Genomic DNA, 16,557 nt, shown 5'->3' with positions numbered 1-16,557 from the left:
TTTTCTGAATATTGAATGTCAAAAAGACATTATGAAAATGACTGATGAAGCAGTAACCCACACAGTAATTGTTTGTCTAAATATAATGTACCACTGGCATTAGCAGAGACCTAACTCATCATGGTAATGACCTACCACTTTTACCTTTCATTAAAGTTATTTACATTTGATAGAATGTATTCAACTCCTGATGTACAGTATTATTAATATTCTTATGTTCACAAACATGTATTAAACCCAACTCGGTACCTGACTTAAATATAACAGATACAAACTATATTACATTATACATATGTATTACTGTATTTATTTTTAGTTTCATAATTAATTTATCACACTTATTAATGTTTTTGACATCCAGCAGTGGTGGCGCATATTGTATTATATTACACCACTAATTGGCAAGTATTTACTACTGTTTTTCCAGCATTGCAACTTTAGTAATTTGACTCACAGTCTTCCCATGCTATATAGACTCTAGACTCAAAAGTAACAAACTACTACCCCAAGTATTTTACAAGTATGGGAACCATTATATGGTAGATCCCCCAATAATAATATTAAAGTGTCCCTAAAAAAAAAAAAAATTGTAAATTGAGTGTTAGCGACAGAGAATCCTTTTTCCCCATGTACACCCACATTAAGTTGGAACTGCATTTCCAAGCCATTATCTTTGAAAAAATAACAATAACAAGCTTTGTTTTAAAAAAAAATACATATTACAATGAATGGGTTAACTGTTAGTTTATATGCAGAACTGATAAAGATATGTCATTATAACCTTTGTATGTTCTAAGGAAAGTTCCTTGTTATGTGAAGTATTTTGGGTAGATTAAAATTAGTAGTTACGAATTAAACTTAAATTTAGTCCTAGCATGTAATTTAGATATTGTGTAACAATATTTTCTGTATTTAATAAGGTGATTTCAGTTATAGTGGGAGGTCTTTACTACAGTGGGGAGGTAGCAATTAAATAAGCTAGAGGTTTAAGATAAAATTTAAATAACAGATAATCTATGGTTATTATATAGCAGTGTTCATGGTCATTACAGGAAGTATTACACATAAACCATGAGATGCATTTTGACAGTGTTCTGTATGGGTGGTTCTAAACTGTTTAATTCACATGGTGTGGTTACTCAGGTCAAGTCATACACATGTATCATCAAAACAGTATTTATTTCTGTTGTGATGTCTGCGTGTTCTGTTGCAGCCCTCCAGCTCACGGCTAATATTTGTACTGAGTGTTGTGTATATGTAATATGAACAGCAGTGTGTGTGTGGATACTTTGTATGTTAAGTAGGTGCAGATCTTTGAATAGGAAAGGAGGCATTTTCTGGCATCAGACTAAGTGATTATTCAAATGACTGGTTTTAGGTGATCTGCTGTTGTAGATCTTCATCACTTATACCACTGGTAAGGTATGAGTAAATCAAAGAGTGTTAGAGACTCAGTGTGTAAGTAGTAGAGGGCAAGTAGAATATTCTGGAAAAAAATACCCACTGTTTTGTAAACTTTTTACATATGTATTGGGTATATTCATGTTACATTTAGTTTGCTGTCATGATGAATATCTCAAATATTCCCCTCTTCTTGTCTTGCAATGTGTGTATTATTTATCTTCATGTTTAGCTCAATGTTTTTAGCTTTATTTCCAAACATTATATACAAGGTCTTATCAATATTCAGTGTTAATTTTTGTCACCATCCAAGATACCCTTCTAGCTTAACAATCATTCATTTATTTTTTAACTGAATATTTACCCAATATTTTACATTCAGTACTGTTCCTTTTCACTTAGTATTAAACATTTTTTATTAACCCTTTCAGGGTCCGTGCCATAGGTCTACGACTTTACGTTCAGGGTCCAAACCGTAGATCTACGCCATGAGCTCAGCTCACTCTGATAAGCTATGAGTGGTAAATTTGGGTCTAGATATGAGAGAAAACATCTGTGTGGTATGTGTGCACCACATAAAACAAATCCTGCAGCACATAGTGTATAATGAGAGAAAAAACTGAGACCGGGATTTTCGATTAAAACAGCGATTTTGCAGTGTTTTTTCGTATGTTTTTTTATAGTTGTATTTGCGATTTCTTGGTCTCATTTGATAGAATGGAAGATATATTACAGAAACAGAGATGATTTTGATCGGTTTTATTACTGAAAATGGCTTGAAACTGAGCTCAAAGTAGCGGAAATGTTAAATTTTTGCCGATGTTCAAGAGTAAACAAACGACCTCACACGTCTAATACACGCCAGCTGGTGGGTCTAATATACATTCACATATGTGGTGATGATATTTATACAATTATTACAATATTGCACAACAGTAAATCTTCCATTTTCTGGTTTGAATAAAAATTCATTACGTGAATAAAAAATCAAAATGGAATTCATTTGTAAAGCCTCAAAACATAACCAATGAACAGAGGAAATATTAGTTTAGTGCCAGGAATACCTACATTGTTTATTCTGGACCCTATTTTGAAATTGGAATATTTTGAACTTTGCATTAAATTGGCCAAATTACCAATTTCTGATCACTTTATTTTGCAGTTGGAACAGTTGACTTGGCGATTTCTTGTGCTCAATCGAGAGAATAGAAGTAATACTAGTGAAATAGCTAAGAATTTGGTTGACTGAAATAATGTAATTGGCCTAAAATGGGAGTCAAAGTCGGCAAAATCGCCGATTCGTAAATATCGCTGACACATCAAAATTCGCGAGAGCATAATTTCGTCAATTTTCCATCAAATTTCGTACTTTTTGTTTTACCTTCAGAAAAAGATTCTCTACCATTTCATAAGAAAAATAATTTTTTTTTTTTAAATTCTTGGACCCTGGTGCGCACTTTGAAATTTGGCCTCTGGACCCTGAAAGGGCTAATATTAAATACAGTGGACCCCCGCATAACGATGGCATCACATAGCGATTATTTCGCATACCGCTTACTTTAATTGCAAAAATTTTGCCTCACATACCGCTTAAAAACCCGCTTACCGATTTTCCTCCGAGACGCGTCCAATGTGCGGCCTGAGCCACGCTCACATGTTCCGCCAGTGGCATTGTTTACCAGCCAGCCTCCGCGGTAACATCCAAGCATACAATCGGAATATTTCGTATTATTACAGTGTTTTCGGTGCTTTTTCTGGAAAATAAGTGACCATGGGCCCCAAGAAAGCTTCTAGTGCCAACCCTACAGCAATAAGGGTGAGAATTACAATAGAGAAGAAGAAAAAGATCATTGATAAGTATCGCTACTATTGGTGGTACAGCTGCTGCTGCTGCTGCTGCTGCACTGTCAGCTGCTGCTGCTGCTGTAGCATCGTCTGCTGCTGCTGCTGCTGTAGCATCGTCTGCTGCTGCTGTAGCATTGTTGCTGCTGTACCACCGTCTGTTGCTGCTGTACCACCGTCAGCTGCTGCTGCTGCTGTAGCACCGTTGTTGGTGTGGCTTATTGAGAATACCAAGAAACAATTAACCCCAGAGGATTTGCCACCCAGGATAACCCAAAAAAGTCAGTGTCATTGAAGACTGTCTAACTTATTTCCATTGGGGTCCTTAATCTTGTCTCCCAGGATGCAACCCACACCAGTCGACTAACACCCAGGTGAACAGGGAAAAATGCCTGGAACTAGTGCTCATATTGGTGAATTTAAAGCCAGCAAAGGTTGGTTTGAGAGATTTAAGAATCGTAGTGGCATACACAGTGTGATAAGGCCTGTTCTGGAAGAAAATGCCAAACAGGACCTACAGTACTCAGGAGGAAAAGGCACTCCCAGGACACAGTGTCTCATCAGTCATTGCTGCATCTTCAATAAAGGTAAGTGTCATTTATTCTTCATTTAGTAGAGTATTATTATTATAATCAAAAAGAAGCGCTAAGCCACAAGGACTATACAGCGCTGCAGGGCAGGAAGGAAGTGAGGGCATCAGGTGGCAAAAGGGAGATGGATGAGCAACAGGTTACGGATAACAGCGGGGCAGTGGATGGTGAAAGGGTAAAGGGCAGCAAGAGACTGAACCAGAAAGGGCTGAGGGGAGTGCGAAAAGTATCATCAGAGTTTGTGGAGTAAATCGGTCATTGTCAAGAAGTCAATGAGAGAGTCAGGATTAAAGGAGGGTCCATCAGCAAGAAGGGAAGGTAAAGAGAGAGTAGTAGAACGAAGACGACGTTGGAGGTAAATTCTGCGTGCTCGTTGATAGAGAGGGCAGTCTAACAGAATGTGGCTAATCGATACTGGAACTTGACACTGCTCACAGAGAGGAACAGGGTGCCTCTCCATGAGATACCCATGAGTAAGACGAGTGTGGCCAATGCGAAGGCGGGAGAGAGTGGTCTCCCAACTTCGGCACTGATGACAAGAAGATGGCCAGTAACCTATGCTCGGTTTAATAGAATGAAGTTTGTTACCGAGCAGAGTTGACCAACGTTGTTGCCAACGGGTGCGAAGGTGGGTAGCTATTGCAGCAAAATAGTCCAGAAATGGAACACCTCGATAGGAAATTGGTAGGTCATATACTGCTGACCGCGCAGCAGTGTCTGCCTGTTCATTGCCCTGTACGTCGACATGACCAGGGACCCAACAAAAAACAATATCTTTATGTTTGGTAGAGATACGGCGTAGCCAAAGTTGGATACGGAGAACTAGGGGATGAGATGTATCAAATTTTCGTATAGCCTGTAGAGCACTAAGGGAGTCTGAGACTACTACAAATGATGACACAGGCATAGATGCAATACGAATAAGTGCTGCAAGAATGGCATACAGTTCAGCAGTAAAAATGCTAGCTGAAGATAGTAAATGCCCTCGTACGACGCTGTCCGGAAACACTGCTGCGAATCCGACGCCGTCTGAAGACTTAGAGCCATCTGTGTACACAGCGGTGGCATGAGAATGGGAGTGGAAGTGATCAAGAAAAAGAGAGCGGGAAGCCACCGTAGGCAGTTGAGCTTTCGAGCAAGGGAGTGAGAAAGAACAGACCCGAACAGCTGGAACTTCCCAGGGGGGCAGGGAAAAGTGAGATGCTACATGAACATATAAAGGTGGTAACTGAAGGGAAGACAAGAGTGAATGTAGGCGAAGAGAAAAGGGACGGAGCAAACAGGGGCGGCGAACGAATAAAGAATGTCTACTAATATCGGTGACCATTCTATAAATGGAAGGATTGTGTAGATCGTGAGAGCGTACATAGTAACGAAGGCAATGGGCATCACGGCGATCAGACAAGGATGGAACATTTGCTTCTGTATAGAGGCTCTCAACAGGGGAAGAGCGAAAAGCACCAAGGCACAAACGTAAGCCTTGGTGATGGATAGAGTTAAGGCTAGAGAGAGTAGCAGGAGAGGCCGCGGAATAAATCTGGTCACCATAATCGAGTTTCGATAAAACGAGGGCTGAATGTAGGCGAAGCAGAGTTCGACGATCAGCTCCCCAGGAAAGATGAGCAAGGGTTTTAAGAAGGTTTAGCCGGCTGTGACAAGTTGCCTTCAGAGAGGTAATGTGAGGTTTCCAGGTTAACCGACGGTCAAAGAGAAGGCCTAGAAACCTGACTGTATCACGTTCGGGGATACGGGAGCCATAGAGATACAAAGGATGATCGGAGATAACAGAGCGTCTAGTGAAAGTAATTTGGTGAGTTTTGGTACTTGAAAATTTAAACCCATGTGTGGTGGCCCAAGTGGAAACACGGTCGACCGCATGCTGGAGAGAAACTGCAATAAGGTGACAGTCAGCGCCTGCACAAGCAATAGCGAAGTCATCAACATAGAGTGATGACCAAATATTGGGTGGAAGAACAGAGGCCAAATCATTTATAGCAAGGAGAAAAAGTGTTGTGCTTAGAACACATCCCTGAGGGACACCTTCAGCTGGGACGAAGTCCGGGGAAAGAACATTATTGACTCGAACACGGAAATGTCTGTCAGTTAAAAAGTTCTTAAGGAAGGATGGTAGATTGCCTCGGAGGCCTAAGGAATGGGCCTGGGCCAAAATATTATACCTCCAAGTTGTGTCATATGCCTTCTCAAGGTCAAAAAATATGGCAATAACTGAGTGATTATTCGCAAAGGCATTACGAACATACGTATCCAAGCGTAGTAAGGGGTCTATGGTAGAACGACCCTTACGAAAGCCATATTGACTAGCGGAGAGACTGTTGTGAGTCTCTAAATACCACATTAAACGTCGATTTACGAGGCGTTCCATCACTTTGCAAACTGCACTTGTAAGAGCGATGGGGCGATAGTGGGAGGCATCATGTCCTGTAGTACCCGGTTTGCGGAAAGGGAGAACAATGGCAGATTTCCACAGCTGGGGAAGAACTCCTTGTGCCCAAATAAGATTGAAGAGGTGTAAGAGGACTACAAGGGCTGACCGATGTAAATGTTGTAACATACGAATATGAATGTCATCAGGCCCAGCTGCCGATGATCGGCAAGCTGAGAGCGTTGCCTCCAGTTCTTGAAGTGTAAAAGGCACATTATACTGTTCTTCTCCGAGAGAAGAAAAGTCCAAGGGTACTAACTCTCTGGCAGACTTTGAGGAAAGAAACGAGGGGCATAGATGGAGCCCTCGGGAAATACGGACCAGATGTGTGCCAAGTTCAATGGCAACGTCGAGAGGGTTTGCTATATCAACACCAGTGACCCGTAGAACAGGAGCCGGGTCAGGAGAGTATTTACCACTCAATTTCCTCACTTTTTTCCAGACTGCACTCATAGAAGAAGCAGAGGTGATGGTGGAAACATAGTCTCGCCAACAAGTGCGTTTAGCTTCACGGATGACACGGCGAGCGATCGCACGCTTCTGCTTAAAATCAACAAGTCTCTCAGCGGTTCTATTGTACCGGTACCTGCCCCATGCAGCACGTTTCAAACGTACTGCACGAGCACAAGCAGGAGACCACCAAGGCACGCACTTCTGAGAATGCCTGCCTGAGGTTTGGGGTATAGAATGAGAAGCTGCGGTATAAACTGATGTCGAGAAGATGTGTAGGAGCTCATCAATGGAGGATGAAGAAGGAACCTCACTAAAAGCAGTGAGGTGTGAGTAAAGATCCCAATTTGCCCGATCAAATTGCCAGCGAGGGCTACGGGAAGGTGGTGAATAAGAAGGAGAAGTAAGAATGATCGGAAAATGATCGCTGTCATGTAAGTCTGGTAGAACAGACCAGGTGAAGTCTAGTGCAGTGGAGGAAGAGCAGACTGATAGATCGATGCAAGAGAGAGTATGAGTACGAGGATCAAAATGGGTGGGAGTACCCGTATTTAAAACATGGAGGGGGTGAGAGGCAAGAAAAGCCTCCAACTGAATGCCACGTGAGTCACAATGAGACCCCCCCCAGAGGAAATGGTGGGCATTAAAATCACCAAGTAACAGAAGTGGTGGTGGTAAGGATGAAACAAGAAAGGCAAAGTCTGGGATAGAAAATGCTCGAGAAGGAGAGAGATATAAAGAACATATTGTAAACCACTTATTCAAGTGGATACGGGCTGCAGTGTAATGCAGCGAGGTATGGACAAATAGTTGACAGTACGGAATATCATTGCGTAGAAGAAGGGCACTTTCATTAAAGGTCCCATCTGAGAAAGGATCCGAAGAATACAATAAATTATAGCCTGAGATAGGTTGGAAAACAGCCGAGTGTAATTTTGGTTCTTGTAAGCAAGCACCAACAGGGGAAAACCTGGAAAGCAACATCTGAAGCTCACCCCGATTACCCCTGAGGCCGCGGATATTCCACTGTAAATAGGCCATGATTGGCGATGAAGAAAATATCAGGAATCTGTAGGTAAAGGCACCTACGGACTAGAGGGGTTAGAAAAGTCAACGTGTGGTGGCATTGGAAGATGTTCAAGTAGCGAAGGAACGGAGCGTTGCGAAGAATGGGGTTGTGAAGATGGAGGAGAGGGAAGAGAAGGAACAGGAAGTGAATCAGTGTCCATTGAAGGTTTAGTCTCTGCAATATATTCTGAAATGGCTTCAAGTGTTTCTGAATTCAAAGATGTATGGGAAACCATATTGGAGATAGGAGGAGGAGGGTGAGTAAAGATTGGGACAGTAATGGACTGTACCAAAGTAGAGGGGGTGGGAAAAGTGTAAGGGACTGGAGATGAAGTGTGGGGGGGGACAGAAGAGGTAGAAACCTGGGAGGTGACAGAAGAGGGAGAAACTTGGGAGGGGACGGGGGTGGAAGGCATAGTACGAGGAGGAGGGTGAATCTCCACACTTGTAATAGAGCCAGAGAGAGGGGAAGAACTAGGTACAGAGACTGGAAAGGTAACGTGTGGAGGTGGAAGAAGGGAAGGAAGGGGCAAAGAAGATTTGAGCAATGTGGATTTTTTGGACTTCTGAGTAGAGGGGCGATTGGTATTAGGTGTCGTACGAGGTCTTGTCGATACTGGGGCTTGTGAGGAAGGACGCGAAGATGTGAGAACAGACTGAGTTGTAGTCGGGACGTCAGAGCCAAGGACAGCAAAAGGATTAGATGCCATAGTGGCTATGGGAGGGGTAACAACAGAGGAGGCTGCAGAAGATGGGACCCCAGAAGTGGGGGGACGTTTGGAAACACGAGAATAAGAAACACGGGGTAGTCTCCCTTGGAGGCGGAGATGAGTAACTGCCATAGCATAAGGGAGACCTTCTGCCTCTTTGAGGCAACGGATTTCACGTTCATTTAAGTAGACCTGGCAACGGCGGGAGTACGAAGGGTGAGCTTCATTACAATTAAGGCAAGATGGAGGTTGACTGCAAGATGTATTAGAATGGTTGTCGGCACCACAGACTGGGCATTCGGCCATAGATCTGCAATATTTCGCTGGGTGACCAAAACGCCAGCAATTTCTACATTGTTGCGGTGTAGGTATCACCTTTCGAACTTGTAACCGATGTCCCGCGACATATACAGAGGACGGGAGTTCTCGGCTGTCAAAAGTTAAACGAGCCACATTGCAAGGGTAACGTCTCCGCCCCCGGGCAGGAAGGACATAAGTGTCTACTTTGAGGATTGGGAGATCCTGGAGTTCCAGCTGTTCAAAAATGTCATTGCCACATGACTGGAAATTCTGTTGGACTATGGTATGGGGCAGAATGACAGTACCACTACAAGAATTGAGAGAAAGATGTTTTTCAATAGTGATAGGAGTAGTATCGATATTCGAAAGGAGAGAAAGATCATGAGCTTGGGTAGCATTCTGGACAGTGACGATGCGTGTACCGCTCTTGAGAGCGTGAAATGAAATATCTCTGCCAACATGACGCAGGAGCGCTTTGGCAATACTATGGTCAGAAAGGTAGGCAGAAGAAGAAGTTGGTCTTAAAGTAAAGAATTTAGTCCATTGTGTGGTCCGAAACTGAGCGTGGAGAGGGAGTGCTTGACGTGTCGGTCGTTTCCGAGTAGAATGGGAAGGTAACGACGGAGCATCATCAGGAGATTGACGTTGGCGTTTAGGAGTAGGACCGGAGTTGGTCCGGCAGGAAATGGGTGGGCGATTCGAAAATTGCCGTACCGTAGAGGGAGAAGCCGGAAGCATAGTCAAAGGAGAGCGGAGTTCAGACAAATCGAAGGAGTCAGTCGAAGCCCCGGTACCTGAAGCGGGTGAGGAAACAGCACCAGCAAGAGGTACAGGGGCATCAGGAGTGTCCGAAGAGTGGTCTAAACACAAGGCAGGGTCAGAATGGGGTGCGGTATCAAGAAGGGGCCCGGGGGTAGTGGTTTCATGGACTAGGGCTGCCATGGTTAGGTTACTCCTTTGCTTTTTGTTTTTAAGAAAAAAAAAGAAAGAAGAAAAGAAAATAAAAATAAAAAAAAGAATAAAAAAAGGGGGGAGCGGGGAGGAATAGTTCCCAGGAGGAATGAAAGGGCCGGAAATCCCCCTCCGCGCCCAAGAGGACTCGACACCGCTAGTAGCGCAGATGCAGCATGGAACCCGTGCCATACCCTACCCTTCATGCCAGTAAACCAGCAATCTGGGATAGCAACCTCACATCTGCCGAGCTACCTCGGTGGACAAAAGAGAGGGCGGCCGGATATCCGCCACAAAGCATACCTCCTTCAGCCACCACCCCCGGAATCCGAAAGGTGGCTTCCAGAGATACACCCGTCGCCCAAAAGACACCCAAAGCCACTCCGGGATACCGGAGAGGGATCGGGACATCCCTAGGCAATCCAGATTCCACGGCAAACTACGCCACCGCCAAGAAACCTCAACGGAATGGGATGGACCCCGGTGTCCTTTCCCCTACCTAGGAACTAGCGCGCCTGTGGGAGAAATCACGAAGGCTAAAAAGAGGAAGGGCAAAAGGGAGGGGTGAGGAGGAGGAGGAGGAATGGAAAAAGGGGAGGATGGGGAGGATGGGATAGGGGAGGGGAGAATGGGGGGTAATTAGGTTCGGTCTGAGGAAGAAGACCGACAGGGCTAATTCCTCAGACCAAGAGCCTCTTCACCACGCCAAGGAGCCCCCCTTGAAGAGGATTTAGTAGAGTAGTACATGCACAATATATACTGTGCATGTACTACTCTACTATTGTGCATGTATCCTTCTCTTTGTGTGTGGGAAAATGTATATTTCATGTGGTAAAATTTTTTTTTTCATACTTTTGGGTGTCTTGCACGGATTAATTTTATTTCCATTATTTCTTATGGGGAAAATTCATTCGCATAACGATTATTTCGCATAACAATTACCCCTCTTGCACGGATTAAAATCGTTAACCGGGGGTCCACTGTATTACTTTATTAATGTACTGTATACAGTACAGTTCAGCACAGATGAAAGGGGTGGACAACAGCAAGGCTGTCTCCTCTCTTTCTCCTCTCTCACTCTCCTAGTCACTCCCACACTCACTCTCACATTGTATCTTAACACAATACTCTTTACATATGCACACCACTTCCTCACTGCTGTGGATCAGTGTATGCTGTGGGAGAAATTGAGTGACAGATATGTAGGGAGAGGCAGCCACTGAATTCCCTCTCATTCTCATTCACACACTCCTATTCACTATCACACTGTATCAAATTCAAGACTTCACTATGGTTAGGGTGTCAAATGCCTAGGTATAGTGTGGGAAGATAGTGATGGGCATAATTGTGGGTGGGGGAGGGTGTATCATGAGAGGAGCTCCCACTGTCCCACACCTCACCTACTGAATATTCAGTGTATGGGCAGCAGCTGAGGAGCTACAATATCCCAACAGAACAACAAAGTCAAACTCCTACTTAATGGTCTAGACAGGGATTGAAAGAATAGTTCGTTAAGTGAGCTTTATTTTCTAGAGTCCACGTTATATTTTGAGATGGATTCCAATATAATATTCTCTGTCTAATGCCTATTTTTACTTTTCATTCTTAATGAAAGTTTACCACTACTACTACCTCTTCTACTACTACTACTACTACAACTACTGATGAAATTAAGACATGTGCGGCGTCTGGTTGTCTTTGTTGTGGACATTCCGCCATCCAGTGGCTGGCTGGATGGCAAAACGTCTACGATAGGGATGCCCCGGGTGTTGCGCATGTGTCTTAATTTCATCTTGTCGGTATTATATACCATTCTTGTACTACTACTACTACTACTACCTCCACCTCTTCCTGCCTATATATAGCCGTCCTGCTCCACTTCTGGTTAGTGTGACTTTGTCAATGGTCCAAGTTGGACCGAAACGTCGTCATAAGCTTCTCTCTTTTATGTGCGGGTTATTTGTGTATCATTCCAGTCACGGTATTGTGCCTTTTTTGTTATTTATGTTCACTGGAATTACCATGCCTCAGTCTCTTTTATTCAAATCTTATTTTTTTCAGTACTAACTTTCTTTTATGAACGTCAATAAAAATTAATTTAGTGAAATTTTAAGACGTAGTGTTTAAAAATTAAGTGAGCCTACTCTCCTTTTAACATCTCTTCCTCCAACTGTACAGCCCCAAACAAGGACTCTGACTAGATGCACTAGTTGGACTAATCTACCATCCAATGTAAGACAAGACATAATTCTTTGTGTATGTGTACAGCTGGAGAACACCATAAACTGCACCATCAATTTTCCACTGATGGTGTATAGCTTGCTTCTCAATCTGATGCCTCTCAAGACTACACGAGGTGGCTTATACATTTATCATCACCAGTCACTCTGCATCCATAGATTTGCCCACCAAGGGTTTACCATTCTTTTGTCGTAGGGTTCTTGAGGGGGTAAATGGTTATGAAGGAAACACTGTAGACTGTTATACAGAGGTGTTATTGGTATTACTTGGAAAGCCCCAGCCTGCTTATGTATACCTGTCTCTAGGTCTATCAAGATGTGAGAAAGAACTAGTATTGGCACATGCACAGGAGGCAGTGAGGCTATAAATGTACTAGCAATATATAATACTACAAAAGTATTACACTGTTAACACTTTCTCCTATGATCCTTCTCCTGGCTTCCTAAAATGCACTATTTTATTGTCTATTTCTATATCCTTCACATCTTTGTAACTCTCAGGACTTCATTGAAAAGAGGTGTGACCACAGAAGGTAATGCACAAACTCCCTGCAACAATTAATAACAAAGTAGTCAATGAAGTGCCAGAGTTCTGACATTAATTTAACATTTCAGATGCAATACTTAATGTAAAGCTGAATGGGATGAAGTGCCCCCAGTCAAAACTAAATACAGGCTGGAAAAAATTATGGCCAAGTGTTGTGAATAATTTCACAAGCTTTCAACAGCCAGTCAGGTCCAGGAAATTTTAGATCTGACAAGGGTAGTGCCAGGTGAGATCAATTCCCAGATTAAAAGGAGGCATATAACAAAGGGATAAGGCAGAAGAATCCAGAAATAAACTGTTACTACTGCATAAAAAAATTCTTCCATGCAATTTTTCTAGCTACATAGCTTGTAGATAAACACCATTTTCCCCACATGTTCTTCAAGTCATTTAACACAATTTCGTGTAACACTTCATTTTTCAGAAACTTACCCCTCACGTTATTCAGAAGTTTACCATATATAAATTGTTTATCGCCCAGGGACTTCGAGATTCTGGTCGTGTTCTGTGAGAAAGGAACTCTACAAATGGAATTTCATATAACATATGGTATCTACCTTCTTGTCTCCCACTGCTCCTACATATCTTCCCTTGTATCATCAGTTAACCCTTTGACTGTCGAGGTCGTATATGTACATCTTACAAGGTACCGTGTTTGACGTATATATACTCATAAATTCTAGCGGCTTCAAATCAAGAAGGAGAAAGCTGCTAGGCCCACATGTGAGAGAATGGGTCTGTGTGGTCAGTGTGCACCATATAAAAAAAATCCTAGAGCATGCAGTGCATAATGAGAAAAAAAAAACTCCAACCGTTTTTTTTTAACCCTTTGACTGTCGCAACCCCCAATCCTGAGGTGTCTCATGGTGTCGCAAAATTTAAAAAAAAAAAAAATTATTTTTTCTTATGAAATGACAGAGAATCTTTTCCCGATTGTAATGACACCAAAAAAAATGAAATTTGATGGAAAACTGACGGAATTATGCTCTCACGAAGTTAGCGACCTCGGCGCTGTTTACAAATCGGCGATTTCGCCCACTTTGAGCCCTATTTTCGGCTAATTCCATTGTACCAGTCGCCCAAACTCATAGCTATTTCTTTAGAACTCCATTTTTTCTATCGATTCAGTACAAGAAACTGCCCATTTACTGATTTCAACTACCTAATAATGTGGTCAGAAATTTGCAATTTGGCCAATTTCACGAAAACTAAAAAATATGACAATTTTAAAATAAGGTCCAGAATGAACAATGCAGACATTCCTGGCTCTAAAATAACATTTTCTTTGCTCATCAGTCATGTCTCCAGGCCCCTCTGATATTACTCTTGCTTTCTATTTTGAATTTTTATTCAAACAAAAAATAGAAGACTTACTATTACGCAGACTACTGCAATACTGTAATAATTGTATGAATAACATCAACCCATTCATGACTGCATATTAGAATGGCTAGTTGGACATTTATTGGACAATGGCATCATTTGTTTACTTTTGAACATTGGCAAAAATCAAACATTTCCCCTACTTTGAGCTCCATTTCAAGGTTCTTTTTATAGTAAAATCAATCAAAATTACCTCTATTTCTATAATATGTTTTCCATTCTATCAAATGAGACCAAGAAAACGAAAATACAACCATAAATACTATACGAAAATACTAGACCACAAAGTCGGCATTTTAATTAAAAAAAAACGGTCGGAGTTTTTTTTTTCTCATTATGCACTGCGTGCTCCAGGATTTTTTTTATATGGTGCACACTGACCACACAGACCCATTCTCTCACATGTGGGTCTACCAGCTTTCTCCTGCTTGATTTGAAGCCGCTAGAATTTATGAGTATATATACGTCAAACACAGTACCTCGTAAGACGTATATATACGGCCGCGACAGTCAAAGGGTTAATTAAAATGCCGACTTTGTGGTCTATTTTCGTACAGTATTTATGGTTGTATTCTCATTTTCTTGGTCTCATTTGATAGAATGGAAAACATATTATAGAAATAGAGGTGATTTTGATTGATTTTACTAAAAAAGAACCTGGAAATGGAGCTCAAAGTAGGGAAAATGTTTCATTTTTGTCGATGTTCAAAAGTAAACAAATGATGTCATTTTCCAATAAATGTCCACTAGCCATTCTAATATGCAGTCATGAATGGGATGATGTTATTTATACAATTATTACAGTATTGCAGTAGTCTGCATAACAGTAAATCTTCTATTTTTTGTTTGAATAAAAATTCAAAATAGAAAGCAAGAGTAATATCAGACGGGTTTGGAGATGTGACTGATGAACAAAGAAAATGTTATTTTAGAGCCAGGAATGTCTGCATTGCTCATTCTGGACCTTATTTTGAAATTGTCACATTTTTTAATTTTCGTGAAATTGGCCAAATTGCAAATTTCTGGCCACGTTATTGGGTAGTCGAAATCGGTAAATGGGCAGTTTCTTGTACTCAATCGATAGAAAAAATGGATTTCTAAAAAAATAGTTATGAGTTTGGTCGACTGGAACAATGGAATTAGCTGAAAATAGGGCTCAAAGTGGGCGAAATCGCCGATTAGTAAATATCGCCTAGGTCGCTAACTTCGCGAGAGCGTAATTCCGTCAGGTTTCCATCAAATTTCGTGTTTTTGGTGTCATTACAATCGGGAAAAGATTCTCTATCATTTCATAAGAAAAAATCATTTTTTTTTTTTTTTTTTAAATTTTGCAACACCAGGAGACACTTCAGGATTGGGGGTTGCGACAGTCAAGGGGTTAACCCTTTGACTGTCGCAACCCCCAATCCTGAGGTGTCTCCTGGTGTCGCAAAATTTCAAAAAAAAAAAAAAATTATTTTTTCTTATGAAAGATATAGTAACCCTGTCGGAGTCGCTGTATTCCGTCCCTGTCTGCAATGCATTCGCCGCCCTGGGCAGTGATATGCTTGCCGACAGTGAGGAAACAGAGTGTCTTGACGTTGTTGCCGAGACTCTTACCGTACCTTCCAGGTCGAGCCTCGTCAACAAGCGTCGAGCCTCAAGCAGCTGTGACTCCGGGGATTTCGTCGGCCTGTCATGCCTTCATGTTCGGTATGACAACCTGTGTGGACCGCTCATCGAGTCCACTGTCCACCGTAAGCCTGTCCAGCTTTTCCTAGATACAGGTTCGGTGGTTAACATTGTCCGCTCCACTCTTTTCCGAGACATTGGCCTTCACGCAGCCATGTTGACAGAGCCGTCTGTCATTCAGACCTTGAGAGGAGTCTCAGGTAATCCGCTGACGGTTCGTGGTCGTACGTTAGAATTTGCGGTCCAGGTCACAAGCTGTCCGCAAAATTCTTGGTCGTAGATAGTATTGTTTTCCATGGTGACCTGCTCATAGGGTTCAAAACCATGGCAGACCTTAGGATCCGCTTAGATCCAGCTGAGTGGAAAGCAGAATTCAACGGAGTGGATGTGCCCTTCTGGGGCGTGCGCTTAGGATCCACTACGTGCTACTCTGTCTCAGAGTATGCACAGTGCCTGGAATCATTGGAAACCGGTGGTTTCCATAGCACATTCTCCCCGGGGTCAGTCTCTTGTCCTGATCGACCTCGTAGTAGAGCTCGTTGCCCATCACCTCCTGGCCATCAGCGCTTAGTTACCAGTGAAACCCAGTCTGGGGATGCCCAGTCTAACCTTCACTCTAACTCTGATGCTGTTGTAGAGAACAGTAGTTGTCAAGCCGCAGTATCCCTGTCGGCAGGCGACTGTCTGACTCGTGTCATGGAATCAGCGAGCAGAGTTACTGCTTGTACAAAGTATGACGTCACTTTGTCAGCTAACTCGCTCACTCTTGTTACGGTGTACGTGAGCAGAGCTTTTGAAGGAGACCATGTGCTGGTTGACGACATGTGCCGAGTCAAGGGCCTCTCCCTTGAACCATCCTTGCACACAGTGCAACGTGGTAAGTTGCAAGTCCTTCTTGTCAACATGCATAGTCGAGAATTTCCCCTGCGGAAGAATGCCTCACTTGTCGACCTTGTCAGAT

Source organism: Cherax quadricarinatus, chromosome 10, assembly GCF_038502225.1.
Source record: "Cherax quadricarinatus isolate ZL_2023a chromosome 10, ASM3850222v1, whole genome shotgun sequence".
Taxonomy (NCBI): Eukaryota; Metazoa; Arthropoda; class Malacostraca; order Decapoda; family Parastacidae; genus Cherax; species Cherax quadricarinatus.
The sequence above is the reverse complement of the archived record's forward strand: the minus strand, read 5'-3'. Positions refer to the sequence as shown.